Raw genomic sequence first — 20,344 nt, 5'->3', positions numbered from 1 at the left:
CCTTCCAGCAGGATCTGGAGAGCCTTCAGACATCCCAGGAGGCAGTGGAGATGGAGAAGGCTCAATTGAAGCGGGACGTGGACCAGCTGGAAGAGGATCAAGAGGAGCTGCGGCTGCAGAAGGTCTCCTTCCAGCAGGATCTGGAGAGCCTTCAGACATCCCAGGAGGCAGTGGAGATGGAGAAGGCTCAACTGAAGCGGGACATGGACCAGCTCAAACGGGATCAAGAGGAGGTGCGGCTGCAGAAGGTCTCCTTCCAGCAGGACCTGGAGAGCCTTCAGACATCCCAGAAGGCAGTGGAGATGGAGAAGGCTCAACTGAAGCGGGACATGGACCAGCTGGAACAGGATCAAGAGGAGCTGCGGCTGCAGAAGGTCTCCTTCCAGCAGGATCTGGAGAGCCTTCAGACATCCCAGGAGGCAGTGGAGATGGAGAAGGCTCAACTGAAGCTGGACATGGACCAGCTGGAACAGGATCAAGAGGAGCTGCGGCTGCAGAAGGTCTCCTTCCAGCAGGATCTGGAGAGCCTTCAGACATCCCAGGAGGCAGTGGAGATGGAGAAGGCTCAACTGAAGCTGGACATGGACCAGCTGACAGGATCAAGAGGAGCTTCAGCTCCAGGAGGTCTCCTTCCAGCAGGATCTGGAGAGTCTTCAGACATCCCAGGAGGCAGTGGAGATGGAGAAGGCTCAACTGAAGCGGGACATGGACCAGCTCAAACAGGATCAAGAGGAGCTGCAGCTGCAGGAGGTCTCCTTCCAGCAGGATCTGGAGAGCCTTCAGACATCCCAGGAGGCAGTGGAGATGGAGAAGGCTCAACTGAAGCGGGACATGGACCAGCTGGAACAGGATCAAGAGGAGCTGCGGCTGCAGGAGGTCTCCTTCCAGCAGGATCTGGAGAGCCTTCGTACATCCCAGGAGGCAGTGGAGATGGAGAAGGCTCAACTGAAGCGGGACGTGGACCAGCTGGAAGAGGATCAAGAGGAGGTTCGGCTGCAGAAGGTCTCCTTCCAGCAGGATCTGGAGAGCCTTCAGACATCCCAGGAGGCAGTGGAGATGGAGAAGGCTCAATTGAAGCGGGACGTGGACCAGCTGGAAGAGGATCAAGAGGAGCTGCGGCTGCAGAAGGTCTCCTTCCAGATTGATCTGGAGAGCCTTCAGACATCCCAGGAGGCAGTGGAGATGGAGAAGGCTCAGCTGAAGCGGGACATGGACCAGCTGGAACAGGATCAAGAGGACGTGCGGCTGCAGAAGGTCTCCTTCCAGCAGGATCTGGAGAGCCTTCAGACATCCCAGGAGGCAGTGGAGATGGAGAAGGCTCAATTGAAGCGGGACGTGGACCAGCTGGAAGAGGATCAAGAGGAGGTGCGGCTGCAGAAGGTCTCCTTCCAGCAGGATCTGGAGAGCCTTCAGACATCCCAGAAGGCAGTGGAGATGGAGAAGGCTCAATTGAAGCTGGACATGGACCAGCTGACAGGATCAAGAGGAGCTGCAGCTGCAGGAGGTCTCCTTCCAGCAGGATCTGGAGAGCCTTCAGACATCCCAGAAGGCAGTGGAGATGGAGAAGGCTCAATTGAAGCTGGACATGGACCAGCTGGAACAGGATCAAGAGGAGCTGCGGCTGCAGAAGGTCTCCTTCCAGCAGGATCTGGAGAGTCTTCAGACATCCCAGGAGGCAGTGGAGATGGAGAAGGCTCAATTGAAGCGGGACGTGGACCAGCTGGAACAGGATCAAGAGGAGCTGCGGCTGCAGGAGGTCTCCTTCCAGCAGGATCTGGAGAGCCTTCAGACATCCCAGGAGGCAGTGGAGATGGAGAAGGCTCAACTGAAGCGGGACATGGACCAGCTCAAACGGGATCAAGAGGAGCTGCGGCTGCAGAAGGTCTCCTTCCAGCAGGATCTGGAGAGCCTTCAGACATCCCAGGAGGCAGTGGAGATGGAGAAGGCTCAACTGAAGCGGGACATGGACCAGCTCAAACGGGATCAAGAGGAGGTGCGGCTGCAGAAGGTCTCCTTCCAGCAGGATCTGGAGAGCCTTCAGACATCCCAGGAGGCAGTGGAGATGGAGAAGGCTCAATTGAAGCGGGACGTGGACCAGCTGGAAGAGGATCAAGAGGAGGTGCGGCTGCAGAAGCTCTCCTTCCAGCAGGATCTGGAGAGTCTTCAGACATCCCAGAAGGCAGTGGAGATGGAGAAGGCTCAATTGAAGCTGGACATGGACCAGCTGACAGGATCAAGAGGAGCTGCAGCTGCAGAAGGTCTCCTTCCAGATTTATCTGGAGAGTCTTCAGACATCCCAGGAGGCAGTGGAGATGGAGAAGGCTCAACTGAAGCGGGACATGGACCAGCTGGAAGAGGATCAAGAGGAGCTGCGGCTGCAGAAGGTCTCCTTCCAGATTTATCTGGAGAGTCTTCAGACATCCCAGGAGGCAGTGGAGATGGAGAAGGCTCAACTGAAGCTGGACATGGACCAGCTGGAACAGGATCAAGAGGAGCTGCGGCTGCAGAAGGTCTCCTTCCAGCAGGATCTGGAGAGCCTTCAGACATCCCAGGAGGCAGTGGAGATGGAGAAGGCTCAGCTGAAGCTGGACATGGACCAGCTGGAACAGGATCAAGAGGATCTTCAGCTGCAGGAGGTCTCCTTCCAGCAGGATCTGGAGAGCCTTCAGACATCCCAGGAGGCAGTGGAGATGGAGAAGGCTCAACTGAAGCGGGACGTGGACCAGCTGGAAGAGGATCAAGAGGAGCTGCGGCTGCAGAAGGTCTCCTTCCAGCAGGATCTGGAGAGCCTTCGTACATCCCAGGAGGCAGTGGAGATGGAGAAGGCTCAGCTGAAGCGGGACATGGACCAGCTGGAACAGGATCAAGAGGAGCTGCGGCTGCAGAAGGTCTCCTTCCAGCAGGATCTGGAGAGCCTTCAGACATCCCAGGAGGCAGTGGAGATGGAGAAGGCTCAATTGAAGCGGGACGTGGACCAGCTGGAAGAGGATCAAGAGGAGCTGCGGCTGCAGAAGGTCTCCTTCCAGCAGGATCTGGAGAGCCTTCAGACATCCCAGGAGGCAGTGGAGATGGAGAAGGCTCAACTGAAGCGGGACATGGACCAGCTCAAACGGGATCAAGAGGAGGTGCGGCTGCAGAAGGTCTCCTTCCAGCAGGACCTGGAGAGCCTTCAGACATCCCAGAAGGCAGTGGAGATGGAGAAGGCTCAACTGAAGCGGGACATGGACCAGCTGGAACAGGATCAAGAGGAGCTGCGGCTGCAGAAGGTCTCCTTCCAGCAGGATCTGGAGAGCCTTCAGACATCCCAGGAGGCAGTGGAGATGGAGAAGGCTCAACTGAAGCTGGACATGGACCAGCTGGAACAGGATCAAGAGGAGCTGCGGCTGCAGAAGGTCTCCTTCCAGCAGGATCTGGAGAGCCTTCAGACATCCCAGGAGGCAGTGGAGATGGAGAAGGCTCAACTGAAGCTGGACATGGACCAGCTGACAGGATCAAGAGGAGCTTCAGCTCCAGGAGGTCTCCTTCCAGCAGGATCTGGAGAGTCTTCAGACATCCCAGGAGGCAGTGGAGATGGAGAAGGCTCAACTGAAGCGGGACATGGACCAGCTCAAACAGGATCAAGAGGAGCTGCAGCTGCAGGAGGTCTCCTTCCAGCAGGATCTGGAGAGCCTTCAGACATCCCAGGAGGCAGTGGAGATGGAGAAGGCTCAACTGAAGCGGGACATGGACCAGCTGGAAGAGGATCAAGAGGAGCTGCGGCTGCAGAAGGTCTCCTTCCAGCAGGATCTGGAGAGTCTTCAGACATCCCAGGAGGCAGTGGAGATGGAGAAGGCTCAATTGAAGCGGGACGTGGACCAGCTGGAAGAGGATGAAGAGGAGCTGCGGCTGTAGAAGGTCTCCTTCCAGCAGGATCTGGAGAGCCTTCAGACATCCCAGAAGGCAGTGGAGATGGAGAAGGCTCAACTGAAGCGGGACATGGACCAGCTCAAACGGGATCAAGAGGAGCTGCGGCTGCAGAAGGTCTCCTTCCAGCAGGATCTGGAGAGCCTTCAGACATCCCAGGAGGCAGTGGAGATGGAGAAGGCTCAATTGAAGCGGGACGTGGACCAGCTGGAACAGGATCAAGAGGAGCTGCGGCTGCAGAAGGTCTCCTTCCAGCAGGATCTGGAGAGCCTTCAGACATCCCAGAAGGCAGTGGAGATGGAGAAGGCTCAACTGAAGCGGGACATGGACCAGCTGGAAGAGGATCAAGAGGAGCTGCGGCTGCAGAAGGTCTCCTTCCAGCAGGATCTGGAGAGCCTTCAGACATCCCAGGAGGCAGTGGAGATGGAGAAGGCTCAAGTGAAGCGGGACATGGACCAGCTCAAACGGGATCAAGAGGAGGTGCGGCTGCAGAAGGTCTCCTTCCAGCAGGATCTGGAGAGCCTTCAGACATCCCAGGAGGCAGTGGAGATGGAGAAGGCTCAATTGAAGCGGGACGTGGACCAGCTGGAAGAGGATCAAGAGGAGCTGCGGCTGTAGAAGGTCTCCTTCCAGCAGGATCTGGAGAGCCTTCAGACATCCCAGAAGGCAGTGGAGATGGAGAAGGCTCAACTGAAGCGGGACATGGACCAGCTGGAAGAGGATCAAGAGGAGCTGCGGCTGCAGGAGGTCTCCTTCCAGCAGGATCTGGAGAGTCTTCAGACATCCCAGGAGGCAGTGGAGATGGAGAAGGCTCAACTGAAGCGGGACGTGGACCAGCTGGAAGAGGATCAAGAGGAGCTGCGGCTGCAGAAGGTCTCCTTCCAGATTGATCTGGAGAGCCTTCGTACATCCCAGGAGGCAGTGGAGATGGAGAAGGCTCAACTGAAGCGGGACATGGACCAGCTCAAACAGGATCAAGAGGAGCTTCAGCTGCAGGAGGTCTCCTTCCAGCAGGATCTGGAGAGCCTTCAGACATCCCAGGAGGCAGTGGAGATGGAGAAGGCTCAACTGAAGCGGGACATGGACCAGCTGGAAGAGGATCAAGAGGAGGTGCGGCTGCAGAAGGTCTCCTTCCAGCAGGATCTGGAGAGCCTTCAGACATCCCAGAAGGAAGTGGAGATGGAGAAGGCTCAATTGAAGCTGGACATGGACCAGCTGGAACAGGATCAAGAGGAGCTGCGGCTGCAGAAGGTCTCCTTCCAGCAGGATCTGGAGAGTCTTCAGACATCCCAGGAGGCAGTGGAGATGGAGAAGGCTCAACTGAAGCGGGACATGGACCAGCTCAAACGGGATCAAGAGGAGGTGCGGCTGCAGAAGGTCTCCTTCCAGCAGGATCTGGAGAGCCTTCAGACATCCCAGGAGGCAGTGGAGATGGAGAAGGCTCAACTGAAGCGGGGCATGGACCAGCTGGAAGAGGATCAAGAGGAGCTGCGGCTGCAGAAGGTCTCCTTCCAGATTGATCTGGAGAGCCTTCAGACATCCCAGGAGGCAGTGGAGATGGAGAAGGCTCAATTGAAGCGGGACGTGGACCAGCTGGAAGAGGATCAAGAGGAGCTGCGGCTGCAGAAGGTCTCCTTCCAGCAGGATCTGGAGAGCCTTCAGACATCCCAGGAGGCAGTGGAGATGGAGAAGGCTCAACTGAAGCTGGACATGGACCAGCTGACAGGATCAAGAGGAGCTTCAGCTGCAGGAGGTCTCCTTCCAGCAGGATCTGGAGAGCCTTCAGACATCCCAGAAGGCAGTGGAGATGGAGAAGGCTCAATTGAAGCGGGACGTGGACCAGCTGCAAGAGGATCAAGAGGAGCTGCGGCTGCAGAAGGTCTCCTTCCAGATTGATCTGGAGAGTCTTCAGACATCCCAGGAGGCAGTGGAGATGGAGAAGGCTCAACTGAAGCGGGGCATGGACCAGCTGGAAGAGGATCAAGAGGAGCTGCGGCTGCAGAAGGTCTCCTTCCAGATTGATCTGGAGAGCCTTCAGACATCCCAGGAGGCAGTGGAGATGGAGAAGGCTCAATTGAAGCGGGACGTGGACCAGCTGGAAGAGGATCAAGAGGAGCTGCGGCTGCAGAAGGTCTCCTTCCAGCAGGATCTGGAGAGCCTTCAGACATCCCAGGAGGCAGTGGAGATGGAGAAGGCTCAACTGAAGCTGGACATGGACCAGCTGACAGGATCAAGAGGAGCTTCAGCTGCAGGAGGTCTCCTTCCAGCAGGATCTGGAGAGCCTTCAGACATCCCAGGAGGCAGTGGAGATGGAGAAGGCTCAATTGAAGCGGGACGTGGACCAGCTGCAAGAGGATCAAGAGGAGCTGCGGCTGCAGAAGGTCTCCTTCCAGATTGATCTGGAGAGTCTTCAGACATCCCAGGAGGCAGTGGAGATGGAGAAGGCTCAACTGAAGCGGGACATGGACCAGCTCAAACGGGATCAAGAGGAGGTGCGGCTGCAGAAGGTCTCCTTCCAGCAGGATCTGGAGAGCCTTCAGACATCCCAGGAGGCAGTGGAGATGGAGAAGGCTCAACTGAAGCGGGACGTGGACCAGCTGGAAGAGGATCAAGAGGAGCTGCGGCTGCAGGAGGTCTCCTTCCAGCAGGATCTGGAGAGCCTTCAGACATCCCAGGAGGCAGTGGAGATGGAGAAGGCTCAATTGAAGCGGGACGTGGACCAGCTGGAAGAGGATCAAGAGGAGGTGCGGCTGCAGAAGGTCTCCTTCCAGCAGGATCTGGAGAGCCTTCAGACATCCCAGGAGGCAGTGGAGATGGAGAAGGCTCAATTGAAGCGGGACGTGGACCAGCTGGAAGAGGATCAAGAGGAGCTGCGGCTGCAGAAGGTCTCCTTCCAGATTGATCTGGAGAGTCTTCAGACATCCCAGGAGGCAGTGGAGATGGAGAAGGCTCAACTGAAGCGGGACATGGACCAGCTCAAACAGGATCAAGAGGAGGTGCGGCTGCAGAAGGTCTCCTTCCAGCAGGATCTGGAGAGCCTTCAGACATCCCAGGAGGCAGTGGAGATGGAGAAGGCTCAATTGAAGCTGGACATGGACCAGCTGACAGGATCAAGAGGAGCTGCAGCTGCAGGAGGTCTCCTTCCAGCAGGATCTGGAGAGCCTTCAGACATCCCAGGAGGCAGTGGAGATGGAGAAGGCTCAACTGAAGCGGGACATGGACCAGCTCAAACGGGATCAAGAGGAGCTGCGGCTGCAGAAGGTCTCCTTCCAGCAGGATCTGGAGAGTTTTCAGACATCCCAGGAGGCAGTGGAGATGGAGAAGGCTCAACTGAAGCGGGACGTGGACCAGCTGGAAGAGGATCAAGAGGAGGTGCGGCTGCAGAAGGTCTCCTTCCAGCGGGATCTGGAGAGTCTTCAGACATCCCAGAAGGCAGTGGAGATGGAGAAGGCTCAATTGAAGCTGGACATGGACCAGCTGACAGGATCAAGAGGAGGTGCGGCTGCAGAAGGTCTCCTTCCAGATTGATCTGGAGAGCCTTCAGACATCCCAGGAGGCAGTGGAGATGGAGAAGGCTCAGCTGAAGCGGGACATGGACCAGCTGGAACAGGATCAAGAGGAGCTGCGGCTGCAGAAGGTCTCCTTCCAGCAGGATCTGGAGAGCCTTCAGACATCCCAGGAGGCAGTGGAGATGGAGAAGGCTCAAGTGAAGCGGGACGTGGACCAGCTGCAACAGGATCAAGAGGAGCTGCGGCTGCAGAAGGTCTCCTTCCAGATTTATCTGGAGAGTCTTCAGACATCCCAGGAGGCAGTGGAGATGGAGAAGGCTCAACTGAAGCTGGACATGGACCAGCTGGAAGAGGATCAAGAGGAGCTGCGGCTGCAGAAGGTCTCCTTCCAGCAGGATCTGGAGAGCCTTCAGACATCCCAGGAGGCAGTGGAGATGGAGAAGGCTCAACTGAAGCTGGACATGGACCAGCTGACAGGATCAAGAGGATCTTCAGCTGCAGGAGGTCTCCTTCCAGCAGGATCTGGAGAGCCTTCAGACATCCCAGGAGGCAGTGGAGATGGAGAAGGCTCAATTGAAGCGGGACGTGGACCAGCTGGAAGAGGATCAAGAGGAGCTGCGGCTGCAGAAGGTCTCCTTCCAGATTGATCTGGAGAGCCTTCAGACATCCCAGGAGGCAGTGGAGATGGAGAAGGCTCAGCTGAAGCGGGACATGGACCAGCTGGAACAGGATCAAGAGGAGCTGCGGCTGCAGGAGGTCTCCTTCCAGCAGGATCTGGAGAGTCTTCAGACATCCCAGGAGGCAGTGGAGATGGAGAAGGCTCAACTGAAGCGGGACGTGGACCAGCTGGAAGAGGATCAAGAGGAGGTGCGGCTGCAGAAGGTCTCCTTCCAGCAGGATCTGGAGAGCCTTCAGACATCCCAGGAGGCAGTGGAGATGGAGAAGGCTCAATTGAAGCGGGACGTGGACCAGCTGACAGGATCAAGAGGATCTTCAGCTGCAGGAGGTCTCCTTCCAGCAGGATCTGGAGAGTCTTCAGACATCCCAGAAGGCAGTGGAGATGGAGAAGGCTCAATTGAAGCTGGACATGGACCAGCTGACAGGATCAAGAGGATCTTCAGCTGCAGGAGGTCTCCTTCCAGCAGGATCTGGAGAGCCTTCAGACATCCCAGGAGGCAGTGGAGATGGAGAAGGCTCAAGTGAAGCGGGACGTGGACCAGCTGGAAGAGGATCAAGAGGAGCTGCGGCTGCAGAAGGTCTCCTTCCAGCAGGATCTGGAGAGCCTTCGTACATCCCAGGAGGCAGTGGAGATGGAGAAGGCTCAGCTGAAGCGGGACATGGACCAGCTGGAACAGGATCAAGAGGAGCTGCGGCTGCAGAAGGTCTCCTTCCAGCAGGATCTGGAGAGCCTTCAGACATCCCAGGAGGCAGTGGAGATGGAGAAGGCTCAACTGAAGCGGGACATGGACCAGCTTAAAAAGGATCAAGAGGAGCTGCGGCTGCAGAAGGTCTCCTTCCAGCAGGATCTGGAGAGTCTTCAGACATCCCAGGAGGCAGTGGAGATGGAGAAGGCTCAATTGAAGCGGGACGTGGACCAGCTGGAAGAGGATCAAGAGGAGCTGCGGCTGCAGAATGTCTCCTTCCAGCAGGATCTGGAGAGCCTTCAGACATCCCAGGAGGCAGTGGAGATGGAGAAGGCTCAACTGAAGCGGGACATGGACCAGCTGGAACAGGATCAAGAGGAGCTGCGGCTGCAGAAGGTCTCCTTCCAGATTGATCTGGAGAGCCTTCAGACATCCCAGGAGGCAGTGGAGATGGAGAAGGCTCAACTGAAGCGGGACATGGACCAGCTGGAACAGGATCAAGAGGAGCTGCGGCTGCAGAAGGTCTCCTTCCAGCAGGATCTGGAGAGCCTTCAGACATCCCAGGAGGCAGTGGAGATGGAGAAGGCTCAACTGAAGCTGGACATGGACCAGCTGACAGGATCAAGAGGAGCTTCAGCTCCAGGAGGTCTCCTTCCAGCAGGATCTGGAGAGCCTTCAGACATCCCAGGAGGCAGTGGAGATGGAGAAGGCTCAACTGAAGCGGGACATGGACCAGCTGGAAGAGGATCAAGAGGAGCTGCGGCTGCAGAAGGTCTCCTTCCAGCAGGATCTGGAGAGTCTTCAGACATCCCAGGAGGCAGTGGAGATGGAGAAGGCTCAATTGAAGCGGGACGTGGACCAGCTGGAAGAGGATGAAGAGGAGCTGCGGCTGTAGAAGGTCTCCTTCCAGCAGGATCTGGAGAGCCTTCAGACATCCCAGAAGGCAGTGGAGATGGAGAAGGCTCAACTGAAGCGGGACATGGACCAGCTCAAACGGGATCAAGAGGAGGTGCGGCTGCAGAAGGTCTCCTTCCAGATTGATCTGGAGAGCCTTCAGACATCCCAGGAGGCAGTGGAGATGGAGAAGGCTCAATTGAAGCGGGACGTGGACCAGCTGGAAGAGGATCAAGAGGAGCTGCGGCTGCAGAAGGTCTCCTTCCAGCAGGATCTGGAGAGCCTTCGTACATCCCAGGAGGCAGTGGAGATGGAGAAGGCTCAGCTGAAGCGGGACATGGACCAGCTGGAAGAGGATCAAGAGGAGCTGCGGCTGCAGAAGGTCTCCTTCCAGCAGGATCTGGAGAGCCTTCAGACATCCCAGAAGGCAGTGGAGATGGAGAAGGCTCAACTGAAGCGGGACATGGACCAGCTCAAACAGGATCAAGAGGAGCTGCAGCTGCAGGAGGTCTCCTTCCAGCAGGATCTGGAGAGCCTTCGTACATCCCAGGAGGCAGTGGAGATGGAGAAGGCTCAGCTGAAGCTGGACATGGACCAGCTGACAGGATCAAGAGGAGCTTCAGCTGCAGGAGGTCTCCTTCCAGCAGGATCTGGAGAGCCTTCAGACATCCCAGGAGGCAGTGGAGATGGAGAAGGCTCAACTGAAGCGGGACATGGACCAGCTGGAAGAGGATCAAGAGGAGCTGCGGCTGCAGGAGGTCTCCTTCCAGCAGGATCTGGAGAGCCTTCAGACATCCCAGGAGGCAGTGGAGATGGAGAAGGCTCAACTGAAGCGGGACATGGACCAGCTGGAAGAGGATCAAGAGGAGGTGCGGCTGCAGAAGGTCTCCTTCCAGCAGGATCTGGAGAGTCTTCAGACATCCCAGGAGGCAGTGGAGATGGAGAAGGCTCAACTGAAGCGGGACGTGGACCAGCTGGAAGAGCATCAAGAGGAGGTGCGGCTGCAGAAGGTCTCCTTCCAGCAGGACCTGGAGAGCCTTCAGACATCCCAGAAGGAAGTGGAGATGGAGAAGGCTCAATTGAAGCTGGACATGGACCAGCTGGAACAGGATCAAGAGGAGCTGCGGCTGCAGAAGGTCTCCTTCCAGCAGGATCTGGAGAGTCTTCAGACATCCCAGGAGGCAGTGGAGATGGAGAAGGCTCAACTGAAGCGGGACATGGACCAGCTCAAACGGGATCAAGAGGAGGTGCGGCTGCAGAAGGTCTCCTTCCAGATTGATCTGGAGAGTCTTCAGACATCCCAGGAGGCAGTGGAGATGGAGAAGGCTCAAGTGAAGCTGGACATGGACCAGCTCAAACGGGATCAAGAGGAGGTGCGGCTGCAGAAGGTCTCCTTCCAGATTGATCTGGAGAGTCTTCAGACATCCCAGGAGGCAGTGGAGATGGAGAAGGCTCAGCTGAAGCTGGACATGGACCAGCTGGAAGAGGATCAAGAGGAGCTGCGGCTGCAGAAGGTCTCCTTCCAGCAGGATCTGGAGAGCCTTCAGACATCCCAGGAGGCAGTGGAGATGGAGAAGGCTCAACTGAAGCGGGGCATGGACCAGCTGGAAGAGGATCAAGAGGAGCTGCGGCTGCAGAAGGTCTCCTTCCAGATTGATCTGGAGAGCCTTCAGACATCCCAGGAGGCAGTGGAGATGGAGAAGGCTCAACTGAAGCGGGACGTGGACCAGCTGGAAGAGGATCAAGAGGAGCTGCGGCTGCAGAAGGTCTCCTTCCAGCAGGATCTGGAGAGCCTTCAGACATCCCAGGAGGCAGTGGAGATGGAGAAGGCTCAATTGAAGCGGGACGTGGACCAGCTGGAAGAGGATCAAGAGGAGCTGCGGCTGCAGAAGGTCTCCTTCCAGCAGGATCTGGAGAGCCTTCGTACATCCCAGGAGGCAGTGGAGATGGAGAAGGCTCAAGTGAAGCTGGACATGGACCAGCTCAAACGGGATCAAGAGGAGGTGCGGCTGCAGAAGGTCTCCTTCCAGATTGATCTGGAGAGTCTTCAGACATCCCAGGAGGCAGTGGAGATGGAGAAGGCTCAGCTGAAGCTGGACATGGACCAGCTAGAAGAGGATCAAGAGGAGGTGCGGCTGCAGAAGGTCTCCTTCCAGCAGGATCTGGAGAGCCTTCAGACATCCCAGGAGGCAGTGGAGATGGAGAAGGCTCAACTGAAGCGGGACATGGACCAGCTTGAACAGGATCAAGAGGAGGTGCGGCTGCAGAAGGTCTCCTTCCAGCAGGATCTGGAGAGCCTTCAGACATCCCAGGAGGCAGTGGAGATGGAGAAGGCTCAACTGAAGCGGGACGTGGACCAGCTCAAACGGGATCAAGAGGAGCTGCAGCTGCAGGAGGTCTCCTTCCAGCAGGATCTGGAGAGCCTTCAGACATCCCAGAAGGCAGTGGAGATGGAGAAGGCTCAGCTGAAGCGGGACATGGACCAGCTGGAACAGGATCAAGAGGAGGTGCGGCTGCAGAAGGTCTCCTTCCAGCAGGATCTGGAGAGCCTTCAGACATCCCAGAAGGCAGTGGAGATGGAGAAGGCTCAATTGAAGCGGGACATGGACCAGCTGGAACAGGATCAAGAGGAGCTGCGGCTGCAGAAGGTCTCCTTCCAGATTGATCTGGAGAGCCTTCAGACATCCCAGGAGGCAGTGGAGATGGAGAAGGCTCAGCTGAAGCGGGACATGGACCAGCTGCAACAGGATCAAGAGGAGGTGCGGCTGCAGAAGGTCTCCTTCCAGCAGGATCTGGAGAATCTTCAGACATCCCAGGAGGCAGTGGAGATGGAGAAGGCTCAACTGAAGCGGGACATGGACCAGCTCAAACGGGATCAAGAGGAGCTGCGGCTGCAGAAGGTCTCCTTCCAGCAGGATCTGGAGAGCCTTCAGACATCCCAGGAGGCAGTGGAGATGGAGAAGGCTCAATTGAAGCTGGACATGGACCAGCTGGAAGAGGATCAAGAGGAGCTGCGGCTGCAGAAGGTCTCCTTCCAGGTTGATCTAGAGAGTCTTCAGACATCCCAGGAGGCAGTGGAGATGGAGAAGGCTCAACTGAAGCGGGACATGGACCAGCTGCAACAGGATCAAGAGGAGGTGCGGCTGCAGAAGGTCTCCTTCCAGCAGGATCTGGAGAGCCTTCAGACATCCCAGGAGGCAGTGGAGATGGAGAAGGCTCAACTGAAGCGGGACATGGACCAGCTTGAACAGGATCAAGAGGAGCTGGAGCTGCAGAAGGTCTCCTTCCATGAGGAGAACTATTAGACATTCTCGGGGCCTGAAAGGGTCAAAGACAGAATAATGAAAGCCAAGAGCCTGGAGAGCAATATTCTGTCTGGCCTGAAAGGGTCAGGAACAGAATATCATGCCAACAACAAAGCTGCTCCTCCTGACAGGGAGGATGTGGACTATCAGGGCTCTTGGCAACATGCTTAGTTTCTCATCATTCCAGGGCCCGAGTTAAATATATTTCAAGAACACCTGCAGGTCTAAGATAAGACCAGCACAAACAGAAGAATGTGTGAATCCTTGAACAGACACGTAGTCCCTCACTTGTAGAACTTGCAGAACTTGTATTCTCACAGTAAGAATAGCCGTAATGTAAACAGCGCACTCAAGCTTGGTAGAAACTGACAAGCTCTCCCAGGAGAGTATAAAAACTCTGGTTGAGGAATAAAGAATTGCTACTTGCCACCAGAGCAGTAGTCCGTCTAGTCTCTCTAAGACGTCCCTGTGAGCTGGTCTCTGTCATTTGGTGCCGAAACCCGGGATACTCGGTTGCTAAAGGACAGGACGTCGCTCGCCTTCACGAGCCGCGGTTGGTAAGTTGGAATCAAGGGCGAGGACAAGGGATTTTGAAGCAGACGAAAGAAAAGAGAAAGAGAGAGAAGAATAGAAAGAAAGAGAAAAGGAAAAAAAGAGAAGAATAATAGAAAGAAAGAGAAAAGGAGAAAAAAAAAAGAGAGAGAAGAATAGAAAAAAAAAAAGAAAGAAGGTAATTTCTTTGAGTAATGAACGTAACATTTTTGCAAGTATGTTAAAGTCCCTGCTTTGTGCTAGGGGGGTAAAAGTTACAAGAAAACAAGTTGATCATTTTTTAGATTTCATACAAGAAGTTTGTCCATGGTTTCCTAAAGACGGTACAATTAATCTTGAAACTTGGAATAAGGTAGGAGATAAGATTCAAAGCTATTATACTAGTCATGGGCCTGAAAAGGTCCCTATTGATGCCTTCACCTTGTGGTCTCTGGTTAAAGAATGTTTAAGAGGAGACACAGGTGATGAAAAGTGGGTAAGAGAAACGCGCTCCTCCATTAAACGACTGTATCCTTCGCTTCCCCGTTCTAAATCTCTGGATGCTTTTCCTTCTTCGCCCCCCACCCCCCCCAGGGTCCCGGAGCTCCGCTCCAGCCGCTCACCACCACCACTGCCGCCACGAAACCAAGTGGTGCTGCAATCGTCTGCACTTCACACAATACCACGGAACATAAACGGACCATTGGGGGGTGGCTTTACTAACTTGTAATTAGAATGATTGTCAATAATTCGATTGGGAATCTTTGTTTTACCTGGGGTCATTGATGCCGGCTGTACTGGAACGATTCAAGCAAGAGTATGGATGCTGTCTCCACTAGTGTTATGAACACCATTTCCACTAGTATTAATACCAACAAACAGCCGGATAGTGTATTTAATTTTGTTCAAAGCAGCTGTGTTCCAAGCTGACTCTGTAGAGCGTGGCTCACAAAGATTTGAGTCCATTAGAATCCCTGAAATACATTTGGCTTAGTCCCTATAAACTCAGCCTCTTATGCTGAAGTGTAGTGTAACCCTTAGTTGTGCACGTTCCACTAATCTTGTGGGGGAGAGATGTGTTAAATGCAATGGGAATAGACATTGGAATTATGAACAAGTGAAAAATTGGGGACATGTCAAAATTTAGTGGAAGAGCAAATAGATCACGGGCATACAGTCCCATTTAATAGTCCTTGGAACATACCCGTATTTGTAATAAAAAAGAAATCTAGAAAATGGCATTTATTACATGACTTTTCTAGACAAACTACAACAGACCCTAGATAAGCAAGCAGACAATATCACCGCTAGATAAGTGTTGCTTAAACGATCAGCCTAAAAGAATGCAAAGATGGACTTAGTGCATTGTTAATTGCATTATCACCTGTTACAAAGATTGCTTGTTTTACCAGAATTGACTGATGCTGACTTTATGAGAGTGATGCAAGTAATAGCTTGATTGCCTATGCCTCCTGACTTTATATCAAAGGGCACTAGAATCATTCAACTGATTTGTTTTTCAGCAGTTGTACCCCATGAAGAGACAGAGGCTGTGGTTCAACTGACCAGTCCGTGATTCTATCAATACAGAAACTACAAAAGAGTACCATAAGTGAAATATTTGTTAGACAATCGACATAAGCCTTATTAGATAATGCATCTACGTAATTTAAGTGTTGTATGTTCCCGGTACCGTGTGTAATTTAAACATCCGTAACATGGAAAAATTGTGGATCCAATAGTAATAACCAACATTGTATGACTGTACTCGGCTAGCTGAGAAATGAACGGGTGTGAGTGTGTGTGTTTGAAGCGCTTCAAACGTTTGTAAGACTTAAAAATTGTTTTTGATTAACCTTGAAAATATATCTCTGGGACCTTTCAATCTCAAATGTCCACTAAGCCGGCAAACAGGTAGATTTACCTGGAGATCTTTGGAATGAAAGGCTTCAGAAGGAAAAGTTTTAAAATACCTAGTAAAAGAAAAAAGTTTTAAAATGCCTAGCAAAACGTGCAGCTGTATGTGTGTGAGTGCCCCCCCACCCCCCGCCCCCCCCCCCTTCTCTTTCCTTTCTAAGTTTTTTTTTCTTTCAGCTTTGCAGCAGTCTAAAGGAGTTAACGGTGTTATCTTTCTAGGAAAATGTTGTGAGAACGCTCTGCATTCCACTGTTGCTCTTCAGCAATTGCTGGGTCCTAGTGCAGACAACCTTTAGAGATAATTGAGGCAATAATAGATGAAAATTCAAAAGCTTCATTACAAATTATTGAGTGGATATTTTGCCACATTAACCCCAAAAACTATATTCACTAAAATTGAAATGATTATAATGATAATAACTAAAGGAAGAAAAAGAAGTGTTCAGTTATTAGGCCAAGGCTCAACAATCATTTATATCCCAATGATAAATGAATATGCTAAGTGCTGCATAGCAAATATTTTGAATTTATAAGTAGATCTAATAGATTATCCAGAAAGTATTGACATCCATTTACCCAGTCATGGCATTATTGAACCATCTACTTCTCCATGGACTTCTCCTATATTTGTAGTGAAAAAGAAAACAGGTAAATGGAGATTATTGCAAGATCTTCGGGCAGTAAATAAGACCATGCATCCTATGGGTGCTCTGCAACCTGGGCTACCTAGCCCTATGGCAATACCACCAAATTATCAGAAAATAATAATTGATTTAAAGGACTGTTTTTATACAATATTGTTAGATCCCGATGATTACCAGAGATTTGCTTTTAGTGTTCCTTCTGTCAATTACAGTGAACCTATGGACCGATATCAATGGAAAGTTTTACCTCAAGGTATGCCTAATAGTCCCACTTTATGTCAGAAATTTGTAAACAAAAGTCTTGAACAAACTAGATTGTGTTTTCCAACATTAATTTGCATTCATTATATGGATGATATTTTGTTGGCTGCTGAATCTGTGGAATTACTGACAGCAGCCTATTCTCATATGGAACAACAATTAGAGCGAAATGGGCTGAAGATAGCCCAAGATAAAATACAGCGAACTTTTCCTTTTAAATACCTAGGATTTCAATTGTATCCTAAGTATTTTGCACCACAGAAAATTGCTCTTTCAGTACAACATCTAACAACCTTGAATGATTTCCAAAAACTTTTAGGTGACATTAATTGGATACGGCCGTTTCTGAAACTCACCACTTCTGACCTCAGCCCTTTATTTAAGATATTGGAAGGAAACCCTGACCCTAATTCCCCTCGTGGCTTGACTGAGGAAGCCTCTCAAGCCTTGACAAAAGTAGAAAAGGCCATGACAGATGCGAGATCAAATTACGCTGACATAAATAAGCCTTGGGAATTAACTATTCTTCCCACTAAATTATCCCCTACAGGAGTATTGTATCAGGATGGAATCCTCTGTTGGATTCATGGCCGTCATGGTCAGAATGTTGTCTTAAAATCATACCCCCGTAAAGTTGCAGAGTGTGTGCAACAAGGTCGAAAATTAAGTATAACTTATCTTGGAAAAGAGCCAGTAAAAATAATCTTGCCTTATAAACCTGATCAAATTACATGGTTGCTCAATATGATGGATGACTTTGCCTTATCCCTTGCAAATTTTCCAGGAGAAATATCTAACAAGTACCCATTAAACAAATTACTCAGTTTTGCAACATATCACTCTATTGTTTTTCCCAAAATTGTAAAACAAGCACCTTTACAGGATGCTTTGACTGTATATACTGACGGATCTTCAAATGGTCGTGCTGTACTATTACCACCACCTGATCATTTTGTTTGGATTTTACAGGATGTTTCTGCACAAATGGCTGAACTACATGCTGTTTACCAGGCATTACTGAAATATGCGCAACCTTTGAACATTATTACTGATAGTTTGTATATTGTACAGGCTCTGTGTATGCTTGAAACAGTACCAATGATACATTCTAAGGTAACTTTCATTCAACAGCATTTAAGTCTTATACAGTCCCTGTTGCTGCAAAGGGCCTGCCCGGTTTTTGTGGGGCACATTCGTAGTCATTCTAATCTGCCTGGTCCTATGGCACAAGGCAATCAATTAGCTGATGATCTGACAAAACCACAAATATACAATATATGTAAGGCTAAACAACTCCATGAATTACATCACTTATCTGCCCGTACCTTAAGAAAAATGTGTAATATTACACGAGAACAAGCACGATTGATCGTTAAAGATTGCTCCTCTTGTGCTCCATTACTGCCTGCCCCTCACTACGGCGTTAACCCTAGAGGCTTGTTGCCTAATGATTTATGGCAAATGGACGCTACTCATATTCCAGCTTTTGGGAAACTTTCGTATGTTCATGTCACCATAGACACTTTTTCACATTTTTCCGTTGCACCTGCTCTGTCAGGGGAGAAATTATCGCACGTATGTACACATTTACTTCATTGCTTTAGTGTTATGGGGATTCCGAAAACGATAAAAACTGACAACGGCCCTGCCTACATTAGTCAAGGATTCAAAACCTTTTGTCAACAATTTTCTATTCAACACAAGACAGGCATTCCGTATAACCCGCAAGGACAAGGTATAGTTGAGAAATACAATCACCTTCTAAAAACTCAAATTAATAAACTAAAAAGGGGGACATGGGGAATAAAGGATACCCCATTTTCCTTATTATCGCATGCCTTATTTGTTCTGAATTTTTTTACATTGGACGAAGATGGTCAGTCTGCTGCTGACAGACATTGGGATTATAAAAATAACAATAAGCCTGAGATATATTGGAAAGATCCAACGGATGGAAAAATACGTGGTCCTGATCCGGTACTAATCTGGGGCAGAGGGTATGTTTGTGTATTTCCAACAGATGAAACCTCACCCCGGTGGATTCCAGAACGGTGCGTCCGACATGCCAAAAACAAAAATGGGAAAGCTGCGGAGACGAATGCAAAGACTGTCGTTGAGCAGAGACTGGGAGACGAGGATCCGGTTGGTAGCAATGCTGCTGAGCACCCTATGGCTGATACAACACGGATGTAAGGCAGAAACCTATTGGGCTTTTGTCCCCAATCCTCCTGTTATCCATCCAGTCACATGGGAAGAACCAGTGGACATACCTGTATACAGTAATCAGACTATATTTATGGGACAATATTCTGATAAACATATTATGGCCTTTACAGCAAACTTTAACTTTTCTGGAAAAATAGATGGAAATCCAATGTGTTTTCAGACTAATCGTACTGAGTTATTGTGTGAAGAAGTGATTGTTCAGCATGATTGGGATACTAATATGTTGGCAGGGATTCATTGGGCTTTAGATTTTTATTATCCAAATCTTACGAATGGAAGTAAAGGTTCTGGAGTACCCCCGACGCATATTCCCCCATGCCGAAATTTATCTCCTCCACAGATGGATTTTGCACCATCTTGGAGAGTGTGTCACACTAATGAAACAACGTGTTCAAATACATCTCTATGTGACTGGAATATAATTAATAAACAATTGCGGCCAATAAATTTAGTTTCTGGAATATGGACAAAAAATAATCGTACATTCTATTCTAATTTATGGAAGGCTGTTGCCGCCATGGGAAAAGTTAAGGCAAAAAAACTAAATATTACATGGACTCAAATAGAATCGGTATGGGCAATGAGAGAGACACAAAATGTCACTGAGTTTTATATGCGGGCTTGTGTTCCAGAACCTTATGCGTTCCTAAGTGGAATGTTGACCATTATTAATAATACAGTTAATTGTACCAACTGTCAAATTTCCAATTGCATGAACAGCACTAGTGATCCTTTCTTATTGGTAAAACAGCCTGATTATGTAGATTTACCTGTCAATCTATCGCAAAACTGGTATGCGGATAGAGGATCAGAAATATTGGAAAAGGCAACGCAGCAACTCATGCACCGGCATAAGAGAATGATTGGACTAATAATAGCAGGAATTGCAGCCTTAATTACTGCTATTACTGTAACAACAGTAGCCTCCATTTCTATGACCACAAGTATTCAAACAGCCACGTATGTCAATGAGCTATCAATAAACATATCAAAGGCATTCCAAAATCAAATCAATAGGGATGAGAAAATTGAACTACGTTTGAATTCGCTTAAAGACACTGTTGATATTATGGGGAGACAATTGCAGATTTTAGCAACTCGAGAATCCCTTTTGTGCCATGCAAAGTATCGTACTATTTGTGTAACTCCAGTGAAATATAATTGCACTGTATTCTCATGTCAGAAAGTCCAAAGTCACTTACAAGGCATTTGGGATAATGCCAACACTTCTTTGAACCTGGACGAATTGAGGCAACATATTCAAGATATGTTAAATTCTCATAAGATAGATCTATCTGTAGCTGAACAGACAGAAACTTTTGTCAATGCTTTAAAATCTGCTTTTCCGTCTTTTGAATCTTTCAAACAAGGGATTTATGGCCTGATTATAATTGCTGTTGTAATCTTGTTGGGACTACTTGTCTGTCCATATGTACTAAGACTTATCATAAAACAATTCCGACAAGTAATAGTAGATTTGAGAAAAATTAAATTGGAACATATTAGAGACAAGCCAATACCACTTTCAATTTAACAAACAAGAAAGGGTGGAATGAGGAGAACTAATAAACATTCTGGGGGCCTGAAAGGGTCAAAGACAGAATAATGAAAGCCAAGAGCCTGGAGAGCAATATTCTGTCTGGCCTGAAAGGGTCAGGAACAGAATATCATGCCAACAACAAAGCTGCTCCTCCTGACAGGGAGGATGTGGACTATCAGGGCTCTTGGCAACATGCTTAGTTTCTCATCATTCCAGGGCCCGAGTTAAATATATTTCAAGAACACCTGCA

The sequence above is a fragment of the Phaenicophaeus curvirostris genome, chromosome 8 (genome assembly GCF_032191515.1).
Source record: "Phaenicophaeus curvirostris isolate KB17595 chromosome 8, BPBGC_Pcur_1.0, whole genome shotgun sequence".
Classification (NCBI taxonomy): domain Eukaryota; kingdom Metazoa; phylum Chordata; class Aves; order Cuculiformes; family Cuculidae; genus Phaenicophaeus; species Phaenicophaeus curvirostris.
This window is presented reverse-complemented; position numbering follows the sequence as displayed.